This window comes from Bufo bufo, chromosome 1 (assembly GCF_905171765.1).
Source record: "Bufo bufo chromosome 1, aBufBuf1.1, whole genome shotgun sequence".
NCBI classification, from domain to species: Eukaryota; Metazoa; Chordata; class Amphibia; order Anura; family Bufonidae; genus Bufo; species Bufo bufo.
The window spans coordinates 828,061,114-828,076,361 of NC_053389.1; the positions used below are offsets into that span (position 1 = coordinate 828,061,114).

Genomic DNA, 15,248 nt, shown 5'->3' on the forward strand with positions numbered 1-15,248 from the left:
AGCTGGCCATCAGCATTCTAGGCCAAAACCCGGCCGCAGGGCCAGCAGCCTTGCCTGAATCTCAGGTTTGTCAATCAAAGACTGTCAATGTAGGGCCGGCTGGAGTCAGTCAAGCCACTCAGGCTCCAGTAACAGATGTAGTGGCAGCACTAATGGAGCAGGTGAACCATCTCACTCTGAGCTTAGAGAAAGTATGCAAGAAAATAGAGGAGTGGGAAAGACCAATACTGTTGGAAGATGAAGGCCCTTTTCCTCCAAGGCTCCCACCTGCATATAGGGATGTCTACCCAAAAGAACCTGATGGACGGCCAAATTATCGGTCTAGAAATCGAAAACAGCCTGTTTGCCACTATTGCAAAAAATATGGACATACTGAATCAATGTGCTGGCAGTTAAACGGGCAACCCCTGAGGCAGAGTACCGCCCCTCGGGAGGTAGAACAGTAGGTCCAAAGGATCCAAGCTGGATGCCTAAATACGTGGGATCCCATCCAAAAATTTAAATATGTATCAACGGGATACCCTTTGAAGCCCTTCTGGATACGGGGTCACAGGTCACCACCATCCAAAGACCTGCCTTTGACAAGTTCTGGGATCCAAGTCTCCTCACCCTGCCACCAGAGTCCTGGCTAGATATCATTGCCAGCAACGGGAAGCCAGTGAAAGTTCACGGATACTGGGAACCTACTCTTCAGGTGGGAGAGGCCACCTTACCACAGCAAGGTGTAATTGTGGTACAAGCAGGAGATAAAGGAGGACACCCTGTGATCCTAGGGACCAATGTCCTTAAAAACTGTTACTCTGAAGTGCTTGAGGCATTGAGCCAAACTATATCCTCAGCCTCGCCTGCTTCCAGAAGGGTCATCCAAAAGACTATCAGTGTGCTGTGCGCTCAACAAAGGTTTGCCAACAAGAAAGGGGAAATTTGTACTGTTCGGATCCGGGACAACCGGCCAGTAATCCTGCCTCCAAATTCTCAGATCATCCTTTGCTTCCGTGCGGTGTTAGGGATCCAGGGACTACCAAGCCCTAGTGGAACCCATCCAGATTGAGAATCACCCCTTCGTACGGACAGCCAAGAGTCTGGTGACCGTGTCCCAAGGTAAAGTGCCTGTCCGTTTAATTAACTTTGGTGATCACCCCGTTACTCTTTTTAAGCACTGCCCCGTTGCTCAGATTTTCCAGGTGTCTTTCCAGGATGTGATCCGTCTGCCTGCCACGGAGGCGTTCCAGACCACACAGAGCAGCAGCATCATCGGCAACACCTCAACAGCATCCTGGTGGGAAGAGCTTCATGTGGGGAACGAATCCACCCCGAAAGAGCAAATAGAGGGAGTTCTGAAGCTGGTGAGAGAACATCACAAAGCTTTCAGCAAGCATTCCACAGACTACGGAGAGGTCAGTGTAATCAAACACACCATACCCACTGGTTCTCATCCTCCTATCAAGGAGAGACAGAGACCCATACCACCTACTACCTATTAGTCTCTGAAAGAGATGATACAAGAGATGAAAGACTCTAACATAATCCGGGACAGTCACAGTCCCTGGGCTGCGCCCCTAGTCCTGGTGCGGAAAAAAGATGGCAGCATAAGGTTCTGCGTGGATTACAGAAAAATCAATCAAATTACCCACAAAGATGCTTATCCACTACCACGCATTGAGGAGTCCTTGACTGCCCTGGGGTCATCAGCCTATTTCTCCACTTTGGACTTGACTAGTGGGTACTGGCAAGTACCTATGGCCCCAGAAGATCGAGAAAAGACTGCTTTCACTACACCTATGGGCCTGTTTGAATTTAACTACATGCCGTTTGGACTGTGTAACGCTCCAGGGACATTTCAGCGGCTGATGGAACGTTGTTTAGGCCATAGGAACTTTGAAACCGTATTGTTATATCTAGATGACGTCATTATATACTCCAAGACGTATGAGGACCACCTAGAACACCTGGCGGAAGTGTTCCAAGTCCTTACCAAATATGGCCTCAAAATCAAGCCATCAAAGTGCCACCTGCTGAAACCAGCGGTAAAATACCTAGGGCACGTTGTCAGTGCCGAAGGAATACAGCCTTATCCTGATAAACTTGCTGCTGTCCGCAATTGGCCTACTCCTACCACCGTGAAAGAGGTGAGAAGCTTTCTCAGATTCGCAGGCGTTTCATTCCCCATTTCGCACAAATTGCGGATCCAATCCAGGAACTCCTGAGGGGGAATCCAAAGAAGAGCCCAAAAACTCCACTTCCTGTTGAATGGAGCGAAGAACGGGAAATTGCCTTTCAGCTCCTAAAGAGGAAGTTGACTGAACCCCCTGTTCTGGGTTACCCAGATTATCAGAAGCCATTCCACCTCTACACAGATGCCAGTAAAAGAGGCCTGGGGGCCGTGTTGGCTCAAGTGCAAGATAACAAAGAGAGGGTGATTGCCTACGCCAGCAGATCTCTGAAGGGAGCTGAGAAGAACGACCAGAACTACAGTTCCTTCAAGCTGGAGTTTCTTGCCTTAGTGTGGGCTGTGACCGAAAAGTTTAAAGACTATCTTGCCGCCACACCGTTTGTTGCCTTCACGGACAATAACCCCCTGGAGCATCTGAATACAGCCAAATTAGGGGCACTGGAGCAAAGATGGGCCTCCCGCCTTTCCAACTATGACTTCACTGTGAAATACTGGGCAGGCCGCTCCAACGATAACGCTGATGCCCTGTCGCGGCTTCCCACTACAGAAGCCCCAGATGAACCAAAGGATGACTGGGAAGAAGTGGAAATGCCAGCATTCTAGAATAAATTTGCCCAGCAGGATAATATCCGTACTGAAAACCTCCCTGCTGCTGATCCTCCCTCATCAGATGTTCAGAGGCGACCAAGAAAGGTGGATTAAGCTCCAGTCCGAAAGTAGAGTCCTCGGTAAACTGCTCGACTTCCTCACCAGTGGGAAAACCCCTGAAAGAATCCGCAGGAAGAGTGCAGACCCAGAACTAGCGAGACTGTGGCGACATCGCCACCAACTATTCCTTCAAAGAGGCCTGTTGCTCAGAAGGAGTCTGGATCCAGTGTCCTGTGATAGGATATATCAGATCCTCATCCCACGTCGAGATGCCAGTCTGGTGCTAGAAATGTACCACAACCAGTCCGGACACTTCGGCGTGCAGAAGACTGAGGCCACCATTCGCAGAAGATTCTATTGGATTGGGATGAGAGAAGATATTGAGAAATGGTGCCGAGAATGCACTGCCTGTGCTGTGGGGCGGACTGAACGCCATGACCAGAGGGCGCCTCTCCATCCTATCGTAAGTAAAGCTCCTTTAGAACTTGTTGCTATTGATCATGTGAAGTTGGAGCCGAGTCGCTCAGGGTATACTTATACCATGACCAATATTGATCACTTCACTAAGTTTGTCGTAGCAGTGCCTGTGAAAGACCTGACAGCTAAGACTATGGCAGAGGCGTTCTGGAAGCATTTCCTTCTGCCCTACGGCTGCCCAGAGAGAATCCTCACCGACCAAGGGTCTGCGTTTGAGTCACAGCTGTTCCAAAAGATGTGCCTGCTGCATAACTGCCAGAAAGTCCGGACCACCGCCTATCATCCACAAGGTAACGGACTCTGTGAATAGATGAATAAAACTCTCATTGAAATGCTGAGAGCAGTACCCCCTGAGACGAGGGGTGATTGGCCTACTCTGTTGCCACAGCTTATGTATACCTATAACAACACCATTCATTGCTCCACCGGTTACACCCTGTTCTATTTGATGTTTGGCCGACAAGGGAGGTTGCCTGCGGATCACTCCCTGGGTGTGCAAGTGCCAGATGTGATTAACCCACTGCCAAGGACTGATTGGGTAGTGGAGCACCAAAGACGTCTCCTCAATGCTAAGGAGATCGTTCAGGAACGCATAGAGAATGCTCGGGAACGACAACAAAAAGACTATGACGAGGCTGCCCATGCAGAACCCCTAGCTCTAGGAGACAAGGTATGGTTGAAAAACAACCATCGAACCAGCAAGTTGGACAGTAAATGGGAAAGGATTCCCTATATTATTTCTGCCATCCCTAATGCTGAAGCTCATATTTACCAAATCTCCAGAGAAGGTAAAGGTTCTCAAATTGTCCATAGAAATCGTTTAAAGCCTTGTATAGAAGGAGAACCAGCGGCAGAGGACATTGAGCCGGAGTCTCCTGAAACTGAATTGCCAGCTCCACCTGTGGATCCTATGCAGGCTGTGGAGAACTTACTCTATGACAAAGAACCGCTCCATTGGTTTCTCACACTCTGGTTGAACTTGATGGTCCCAGCTTCAGTTCCTGTTAGCCCTCAGCCTCAGGACACCTTGCCCCAGAGAGCTCCTGAAGTAGCTCCAGAGGCGGTGGGCTCCTCTGACCTTCCTGAGTCCAGGCAGGAAGAACCTCTGCCAGTAAGGAGGTCCACGCGGTCTACCAGGAGGCACCCACCTGTGAGGTTTGGAGACTACATTATGGGCCCAGGTAGCCCCTCACGGGAAACCCCTGTTTAACCCTTTGCAAGCCTGGGTACGGACTCATGTTATCCTTTGAGCCTCCAAGAACTTTTAATTGTTTTATATTTTCTACGGACTATTATTATGGACTATCTGGTATTATTGATACGCTGCACCAGGTCAGCGCCCCTGTTCCCTTACAATTTTCCTGAGAGAAGAGAACGACGCCCCTTGTCACCGCACCTTCAGTGAAACTGTTTATTATATTTCAATTGCTAAAGTGGTCATTGCTGTGTATGCCTGTTCTCTATTTTGTCTTTCAGGCTGCAGTATCCAGCTGGGCAGGGCCCCTCCATGTTGCGCTGAGGACAGGCAACATTGTAGCATGGGGGTATGTAGTGTCCCACTAGGTAAAGGTGGGCGCTACACAAAGGTTCACATGTCTTTTACATTAATGTGATGTTTAATATGCATTTCCCTGTGTTATCTGGGTGTCAGGCCTGTTAGGGTGTAGTTTACCCTCCTAGACGTTAGAGGGAGCTAGAGAGCCCTAAGTATATATAGGTAGGCCCAGACAGGGGAGAGTTAGTGTATGCCAGGGAACTAGAAGCGACAACTAGTCAACCTGAAGCTCCTGAGGCTAAGCTTAGCTCAGTAGAGACACCCCAGTAGTAGGAGTGCACCTCCTGGGAGAAACCTGCAGTCATCTATTTAATTCAGCAGAGAATCCAGCTAATCAGCAAAGGTACTGTAATAATTAAAGCAAGTGCCAATACTGGAAGAAGGAATTCATATACCAAGGATTTAGGCCAGCAATTAGGCATCCGAGCCTTGGGATCCAGCCAGCTAGAATAGCTGTGGGGATAGAGCAGCATTGTACTGCAAAGCATTAACTGTATACCCTCCAAGTATCTTGCAAGATTGAAGCCTGCTGTGCTGTGAAGTAAACCTTCTGTGCATTTGTATTATAAAGAACTGCATCATTATCACCTACTGCAACTGTCTGTATAAAGTTGGACTGTTTCCTAAAGTAAAGCAACGTTTGGTTTACCACCTGTGTACTCCATTACTACTCCTACAAATCGGTGTGCCACCGTTACAGGCACTGGCGTCACGATTCTTAAAGGGACCTTGCCTCAGGTACTCAAAACACCTGCAACATCCAGGGCACCTCACCCAACATCAGGCCAGGTCTCTCCATACAGATTGTGCCCCAGAGGAACTTGTGTCTACCTCTCATTCACTGCTGCATGCCTGCCCAGGGTTCTCCTCCAAAAAGTGAGCAACCCTCGATTGCCCATAACCGTGACCTCACTGTCACTATACCCTGCAGGTCTGGTGTGCTGCACATGCAAGGGAGGTCAATGGATGAATTTAAATGTAATCAAGCGGAAATGTGGGACAAATTATTGAAGCATAAGTTTCCAAGTTAAGGAGGGGGCGCGCGGCAGTTACCCACTCCCGACTCGGGGAGGTAGTGACGATAAATAACAATACAGGACTCTTAAGATGCCCTATTATTGGAATGATTAATAAAAAATTATAGGAAATGTCACTGGGGTATTTTTGATTTGTAAACGTTAGACAGGAGAGGCCCTGCTGCCGCTTTGTTGACTCTAGCTAACTTCTGCCTGATCGCACGTCCCTGTGACGTCCACCATCCATTTGGATATCTTCTCTATCAACTTTCAATGTTCTTTTCTGAGCCTACCATGTTGATCACGGTTATCGGCGAATCAGGATTCCACGCCGGAGAGGGAGCGTGAGAAAGGGAGACCACATCCAAGGGAGATAAATGTATTACATTTTTTTGGGATTGAGCGGAAATATGGGAAAAGTTATTGAAGCGCAAATGTGGGACAACTTTTTAAAGTTTAATCAATGAATGAAAGGAGGTGGCGCGCATCAATTAAAGAAGAATTTCTTAAATTTTATTCCCTGTCACCTATGCAGAGCAGGAGGTTATTCACATCCAAAATTGTAAAATGTCAACCCAAGAATGTAACTGAAAAATTACAGAAATGTATTACTGTCTACTTGGTAGAGCAGGGGTCTATGACAGAAAGAAAAATGTTTATTGTCACCTGAAAATGTAAAAGAAAAATAATTGAAATTTATTAAGCTGTCAACTAGGTAGAGGGGGTATATTACACCCAAATTATTTTTTTTTTTTTTCCTGTCTACTGGGTATAGCAGTGGTACATCACTCCCATAAATAGGTGAATTTCACCTGAAAATGTAACAGACAATATATATATATTTTTTTTTACCTGTCTACTAGGTATAGCAGTGGTAAATCCCACACAAATATTGGTGAATTTAACCCCAAAATGTAACAAACAAATTAATATTTTTTAAACCTGTCTACTAGGTATAGCAGTGGTACATCAGACCCAAAAATAGGGGAATTTCAACCAAAAATGTAACAGACAAATTGTATTTATTTTTTTACCGGTCTGCTAGGTATAGCAGTGGTACATCACACCCTAAAATTGGTGAATTTCACCCGAAAATGTAACTGACAATTTTTGATATTTTTTTTACCTGTCTGCTAGGTATAGCAGTGGTACATCACACCCTAAAATTGGTGAATTTCACCCGAAAATGTAACTAAAAAAGTAGTGAAATGACCCACACCGTCCAGGAGCTGTGGACGGGCCTTGAACAACAGACCAATGAGTGGTTGGTGCCAGTAAAAATTAGAGGTGGGACGAATCCAATTTTTTTCGAATCCGAATCCGAAAAGGTTCTCGAATATATCGAATCTTTCGAATCTCGAATCCTACGAATCCTGTACATAATTGTGTGAACGCACGGTGTAAGAAACAAAGTCAGACTGCGTCAGTTTATCTAAACCTACACCTCCCAGTCACGGTCGCACCCTATATGACCGCGATGACCCCTGCTCCTATCACTACAAAACATACAGGGTAATACAGCCCCACATACCTCTTACATCCAGTGACGTCTCTTGTAGATGTTCTCTTTCCTCATCTTCTCCTTTCAGACCAGACACCATTTTTCAGCCATTTTTCGTCTCTGCAGCTTGACAAAAAAAAATAAATCTTAGTTTACTACTTTTCCATCATCCTCCCATCTTCTGGACAAATCATCCTAACACCCCCAATACTGTTCCGCTGTGCTTCCCAATACTATACTGCAGAAACAGATAATACCCCTGATAATACTAGTACCACACAGAGCCCCCCATATAAAATACCCCTTCTTTGTGGCCTCAGTAGATGCCCCCATAGTGCCCCCAAAAATGTGCCAATAAGAAGTGGCCCCACAGTGCCACCCAATAATGTGCCAGTAAGTGTCCCCATAGATGCCCCCCTAATCATGTGCCAGTATCAAGTGCGGAGTGCCTCTCTCCCCCCCCCCCCCATGTGCCGGTATCATAGTGCCATCTCCCCCCCCAATGTGCCCGTATCATAGTGCCACCTCCCCCCATAATGTGCCCGTATCATAGTGCCATCTCCCCCCATAATGTGCCTGTATCATAGTGCCATCTCCCCCCATAATGTGCCCGTATCATAGTGCCATCTCCCCCTATAATGTGCCCGTATCATAGTGACATCTCCCCCATAATGTGCCAGTATCATAGTGCCATCTCCCCCCATAATGTGCCCGTATCATAGTGCCATCTCCCCCCATAATGTGCCCGTATCATAGTGCCTCCCCCCAATGTGACAGTAGTATCATAGTGCCTCTCACCTCTCCCCCTGGCATTCACAGATCCCCCCACCCCATAACAGTGCCATCCACAGACCCCCCCATCCTATAACAGTGCCATCCACAGACCCCCCCACCCCATAACAGTGCCATCCACAGACCCCCCCACCCCATAACAGTGCCATCCACAGACCCCCCCATCCTATAACAGTGCCATCCACAGACCCCCCCACCCCATAACAGTGCCATCCACAGACCCCCCCACCCCATAACAGTGCCATCCACAGACCCCCCCCACCCTATAACAGTGCCATCCACAGACCCCCCCACCCTATAACAGTGCCATCCACAGACCCCCCCACCCTATAACAGTGCCATCCACAGACCCCCCCACCCCATAACAGTGCCATCCACAGACCCCCCCACCCTATAACAGTGCCATCCACAGACCCCCCCACCCTATAACAGTGCCATCCACAGACCCCCCCACCCTATAACAGTGCCATCCACAGACCCCCCCCACCCTATAACAGTGCCATCCACAGACCCCCCCCACCCCATAACAGTGCCATCCACAGACCCCCCCCCACCCTATAACAGTGCCATCCACAGACCCCCCACCCTATAACAGTGCCATCCACAGACCCCCCCACCCTATAACAGTGCCATCCACAGACCCCCCCACCCCATAACAGTGCCATCCACAGACCCCCCACCCCCACCCTATACCAGTGCCATCCACAGACCCCCCCACCCTATAACAGTGCCATCCACAGACCCACCCCCCACCCCTTAACAGTGTCATCCACAGACCCCCCCCCCCATTGCCGCTCCAGTAGTTATAAAATGTGTAATTGTGATTAATAATCATGCTACCCCCTCTGTCTGTAGTATTACATGATTCAATAAATCTTACTTACAGGGCTAGTACTGCTATCGTAACAGGCCGGCCGGGCAGACGAGCGGCAGCGTCACTCATTCATTCATAAAGCAGGCGGCTCAGGCAGGTGACGTCAGGGATTCGTGGATTCGACGAATCCCCCGTCCCATCTCTAGTAAAAATCAAGCCCGGCCTGGTAGTGTGCGATAATGGGCGAAATCTCGTAGCAGCTCTGGGACTAGCCTGTTTGACGCACATCCCTTGCCTGACGCATGTGCTGAATTTAGTGGTGCAGAGATTCCTTAAAAGTTACACCGATATGTCAGATCTGCTGCATAAAGTGGGGGCCGTCTGTGCGCGCTTTTGGTGTTCTCACCCTGTTGCTGCTCACCTGTCAGCGCTGCAGCGTAACTTCGGACTTCCCGCTCACCGACTCATATGTGACGTGCCCATAAGGTGGAACTCCACCTTGCACATGCTGGCCAGACAGTGTGAGCAGCAGCAGGCGATAGTGGAGTTTCAGCTGCAGAACGCACGGGTGAGTCGCTCGGCAGAACAGCACCACTTCACCACCAATGACTGGGCCTCCATGCGAGACCTGTGTTCCTTGTTGCGCTGTTTCGAGTACTCCACCAACATGGCCAGTGCCGATAACGCCATTCTCAGCGTTACTATCCCACTTCTATGCCTCCTTGAAAAAACGCTCCTGGCGATGATGGAAGAGGATGTGGCACAGGAGGAGGAGGAGGAAGAGAATTATTTTGTAGGGTTTCCAGCCAGTCATTCCCAAGTGGCTCTGAGGGTGGGTTCCTGCACCCACAAACCCAAGGTACACAATTGTCCAGCGAGGCCACAGTTCTGGAGGATGACGAGGTGGAAGATGAGGAGGAGGAGAGGGAGGAGGAGGAACCATGTTCACAGCAGGGTGGCACCCAGACCAGCTAATGGCCATCACTAGTGCGTGGCTGGGGGATACAGAGTACACAGATGATACACCTCCCACAGAGGATAGCTTTTCATTGCCTCTGGGCAGCCTGGCACACATGCTGCGATTACATGCTGCAGTGTCTCCACAACGACCGCCGAGTGCCCCACATTCTAACTTGTGCTGAATACTGGGTGGCCACGCTGCTGGATCCCCGTTACAAGGACAACGTACCATCCTTAATTCTGTCACTGGAGCTTGTCCGTAAAATGCGCGAGTACAAGCGCATGCTGGTAGACGCGCTGCTGGTGGCATTCCCACCTGACAGCGGGGGCACAGTGGAAGCACAAGGCGAAGGCAGAGGAAGAAGTCGCCAACGCAGCTGGGGCACCGCCAGCACCTCAGAAAGCAGGAAAAGCTTTGTCAGCATGCCACAACAACCAGCACGACTAGCTGATATGGAACGTCTTAGCAAGAGGCAGCATTTCACCAACATGGTGGAGCAGTATATCTGCACACGCCGACACGTACTGAATGACGGGTCTTCCCCCTTTAACTTCTGGGTCTCCAAATTGGGCACATGGCCTGAGCTTGCCATTTACGCCTTGGAGGTGCTGGCCTGCCATGCAGCCAGTGTATTATCTAAACGAGTGAGGCCGGACAAGTAGCACAGCGGTAAGGGGAGGCCGGTCATGAAGAGGGTTTTGGGTGAGAGGGGACAGGGGAGTTAAAGGTTAAGGTGCAGAGGTAGGAAGTCAGAAAGTGCGTGGGTAGTCATGAGAACGAGGGGGAGGGGCGGCTTGTCAGAGTGAGGAGGAGGCGGGGGGCAGAGGCATTCGGCCAGGGAAAGCAAACGGAGCTGCAGTATCATGTCGGAGATGCCGTTATCTGTGGAGGAGATGCTGGAGATGCTGCGCAGGGAGGCGGAGGTTCGGGGGCCTGGCTGGTTGCAGGAGCAGGTGGGTGCGTGCGTTATTGCCCCTGCTTCTGCAGCCACCCCCACTGTACGGGCTGTCCGACCGCGGCGGAGTATTCCACCGGCGCGCCTTAGTCCTGAAAGCACCCCCAGGGTCCGGCGCCGAGTAGGCAGCCCCTCCAGGGACCCTTTGCGGCGGAGAGGGTCTGCTCAGCCTTCAGCAGGGCGCTCTCGTCGCGGGAGGAATCCCAGAACACGGCGGGGCCCAGAGCGGAGTGGGACGCCCCTTCCCCCACTCTCACCTGCTTGTCTTGAGGATGCAGGACCAGGAACGGTGGACCGGCCCAGTCCAGGTCCTAGCGGGCGGTCTACTCAGCGGTGTGAGGAGATCCATATGCTTCGGGTTGCGCAGAGTGGGCGAGAAGAGCTGTGCAAGCCCAGTGAAGTTCTGTGTGGAGCGGGAGCAGCGTCTTCGTGCCAGAGGCCGGTTAGCATTATACAGCGGGCAGTACAAGTCGTCCGGGAGGAGTCGCCTTTAACGTCCAGGAGGAGCGCCGAAGTTGAGTCTGAGCAGCGGGAGTCAGGATCTGCGGCAGCGGGAGTCACAGTGCCCGTGGTGCCTGGTGAGACTAATTGGGGTCCCTTATTAGCGCAGGGCTTCCCGGTGGGAAGTGTTGGGGGGTGGCCATGGGTGATTTAGGAAAAGGTTTTGGACAGTTGCTGGGGGGTCTGGCGGGGTGGTTGGCTAGTTTGGGGTCCATGGGCGGGTCGCCATTACCGGCGTGGGGGTGTTGCCAGGACCGGTAGCCGGGTCGAGTGGGGGGTCGGTGTCTGTGGAGACTCAAGCGGGGGGTGAGGAAGAGGGGCAGAGGTTGGATGATAGAGCGCATGGGGAGGTGTATGTGTGCTTTGAGGGCCCTTTGGGGGCCCATTTGAAGCAGGAGGTAAAAGAAAAAATCTGGAAAGGGGAATATGTTGAAATATTTTCCTTGCTTCCTATGGAACGGTTTAACTTGGATAGGGGGAAGAAGGATGAGGGAAAGAAAGAGGAGGAAGAGAAGCGGTGGCATAGGTTGATTCCCCGCACATTTGCTAATTGGCTGCAAGCGTTTGCTATATTAGCAAGTGTCATTGGGGAGAGGTCTCCGGAATGTTGTTCGGCGTTATTCTGTTACCAGGATGCGATAGGGGAGGCATATCGGGTATACGGCGGTGTGGGGTGGCTCCGTTACGATGAACAGTTTCGGCAGCGTAAGGCGGTTAGGTCAGATATACGGTGGGACCACAAAGACATCGGGTTGTGGTTGAAGGTGACGGCACCGTCTAGGGCTGGGCAATCCTTTCGGGCTGAAAGCAATCCTTTCGGGATCGTCCCCGGGGGCATTGGCAGCAGCGTCAGCAAAAGGGTTGTGTTTCCTCTTTAATGAAGGGAGCTGCAGATTTGGAGCTAAGTGCAAATTCAAGCATGAATGCTCAGGGTGTGGAGGGTCTCATGGGGTTAGCCGTTGCTTTAGAGGGGGGAGACAGAGGGGGGGGGATGGTGTTGGAAAGGGGTCGGACACCGGTGCGGGTGGAAAGGATGCAGGAATTTCTAGATAGGTACCCGGACCAGGCGGCGGCCAGGTTATTGGGGGATGGATTTAGATTTGGTTTTCGCATCCCGGCAGAGGTAACGGCGGGGCCTGTGGTTCATAAGAATCTTAGGTCTGTGCTTGAGCATGCGGATGTGGTGACCGAGAAGTTAAATATGGAGGTTGAGTTGGGGCGGATGGCTGGCCCGTTTAGTGTGCCACCGCTTCCGAACCTTAGAGTGTCTCCATTGGGGGTGGTGCCCAAGAAGGAGCCGAACAAGTTTCGGCTCATTCATCATTTGTCTTACCCGAAAGGTGCGTCGGTCAATGATGGTATAGATCCTGAATTGTGTTCGGTGGTGTATACGTCATTTGATGCGGCTGTTAGGTGGGTGAGACGGTGTGGGCAGGGGGCGTTGTTGGCAAAAGTTGATGTTGAAGCGGCTTTTTGGCTGCTTCCGGTTCATGTGGAGAGCATGGGTTTGTTGGGATGTTGTTGGGGGGGGGGGGGGGAGTATTTTGCGGATAGGTGTTTGCCTATGGGGTGCTCTCTCTCTTGTGCGTATTTTGAGACGTTCAGCTCATTTTTGGAGTTGGTGGTTGTAGATGTTTCGGGTTGTGCATCGGTTATTCACTATTTAGATGACTTTTTGTGTTTGGGACCTGCGAATTCTCGGGTATGTTCTTTGTTGTTACACACGGTTCAGTCGGTTTTTGCGCGTTTTGGCGTGCCGTTAGCGATGGAGAAGACGGTGGGTCCAGTTACTGAATTGTGTTTCCTGGGGATTGTTATAGACACAGAGAGGATAGAGTGTAGGCTTCCGATGGACAAGGTGCTGGATTTGAGGCACAAAATCGATCAGGCCATAGTGAGGGAGAAGATTAGGTTGAGGGAGCTGCAGTCATTAATAGGGAAGCTTAATTTTGCATGTCAGATTATGCCGATGGGCAGGATTTTTTGTAGAAGGCTGGCTGCCGCTACAGCGGGTGTGTCTGCGCCTTATCACTTTGTTAGGTTGCGAAAAGAGTTGAAAGGTGACTTAAGGGTTTGGGCAGAATTTTTAGGACATTATAATGGGAGGACGTTGGTTATGGAGGAGGTTTGTGATGTTGCAGATTTTGAATTGTATACGGACGCGTCGGGGGGTGTGGGGTTTGGCGCTTATTGTCAAGGGCAGTGGTGTGCGGGCGGTTGGCCAGAGTCGTGGGTGGAGCGCGGTTGGGTGACGAATATTGCACTGTTAGAGTTGTTTCCTATTGTTATGGCGGTGGTGTTGTGGGGGGATAGGTTTGAGAATAGGAAGGTGCGCTTTAATTGTGATAATTTGGGAGTTGTTCATGCTATTAATAGTTTATCAGCATCTTCCCCTCCGGTGGTTAAGCTTTTACAGTTTTTGGTGTTACGGTGTTTGTCGATTAACGTTTGGGTGGTGGCGAAGCATGTTGCTGGAGTGACTAATGCTGTGGCGGACTCTCTTTCTCGTTTACAGTGGGATCGGTTCCGGCTTCTTGTGCCAGAAGCGGAGTTGGAGGGTCTGGAGTGTCCGTCATGGCTGTGGGGGATCTTGGAGGAGAGGTGATGGGGTTGCTTAGGGATTCGCTAAGCCCTGGTACGTGGAGGGAGTATGGAAAGGCGTGGGAAATCTGGGAGCAGTGGATTGGGGACTGGGGGGCGGGTGAGGACGATGGGGGGGTTAAGCTGGTTATGTTGTTGGGGCATTTAAAAGGTGAGGGTTGGTCGGTGTCCAAAGTAAATCGGTTGATTGCGGGTGTAGCCTTTGGTTTTCGGCTGCGGGGATTGGTGGATTTAACAAAGTGTTTTTTAGTGAGGCAGGTTCTGAAAGGCTGGCGTAGAGGGGCGGGTAAGGTGACAGATAGTAGGAGACCGGTTTCTTTTGAGCTTTTGGTTCAGATGGGTGAGAAGTTGAGCGTGGTGTGTAGCTCAGGATGGGAGCTGGGGTTGTTTAGGGCGGCATTTGCGTTGGCATTTTTTGGGGCTTTCAGATTGGGTGAGTTGGTGAGCGGCAGTGTTAGTCGTGCGGGAGGTTTGATTAGTGAGGACGTGGAGATTGGGGAGGATAGGGTCATTGTGCAGATTCGTAGGTCTAAGACAGATCAAGAGGGCAGAGGTCAACAGTTTACTTTGTTTTCTGTTATGGGTTGTGGTATGTGCCCTGTTCAGTGTGTGAGGAGGTATTGGTCTGGCAGGGAGAAGGATTTGTTGCCGTTTTTTCGGCATGAGGATGGTTCGTTTCTGTCGAGATTTCAATTCTTGGCGGTATTTAAAAAATGTTTGAGGATTTTGGGGGTGCCTGATAAGTATTATTCTGGTCATTCATTCAGGATTGGTGCTGCGATTGAGGCGGCGAGATTGGGGGTCAGTGATGAGGTAATTATGAGGATCGGGCGTTAGGAGTCGGCGCGTTTTAAATCCTATGTTAGGCTGGGTCTTCTGTAATTGTTGATCAATGGTTGGGGGTTGTGTTAATTTTGTTTTTGTTTGTTTGCAGGTTTTCCGGTGGCCTTGATCTGGATTTTAGGACACGCCCACCCTCCCGTCCCTAGGTATGGCATTGATAGAATGATAAAATAAATAAAAAAGTAATAGTAAGAATGGGGTTTTTGTAATAGGATTTATAGTGGAGGAGGGGGGAGTGATGGTGATGGAGGGGGGTTAGATCTTATGACGTTTGTCAGGGAAGGGTTGTAGGTTAGGAGTGTTCGTCATAGCAGTCATGGAGGCGGGGGAGGTCCTGGAAGTGGAAAATATGGTGGTATCTGAGGATGGGAGGGCCCCGCGGTAGGGGCTGGACTCTCATGGAGGAGCCGG

General features: G+C 50.4%; 1 long non-coding RNA gene across 1 annotated transcript in view; it reads left to right on the forward strand.

The window, feature by feature from the left end:
- The first annotated feature begins 11,113 nt into the window (after positions 1–11,113).
- Positions 11,114–15,248, forward strand: part of LOC120987282 — an 11,628-nt gene continuing 7,493 nt past the window's right edge. The window contains exons 1-2 of the long non-coding RNA XR_005775978.1: positions 11,114–11,315; positions 14,541–14,547. This is a non-coding gene — a long non-coding RNA (uncharacterized LOC120987282). The remainder of the gene's footprint in view (positions 11,316–14,540; positions 14,548–15,248) is intronic.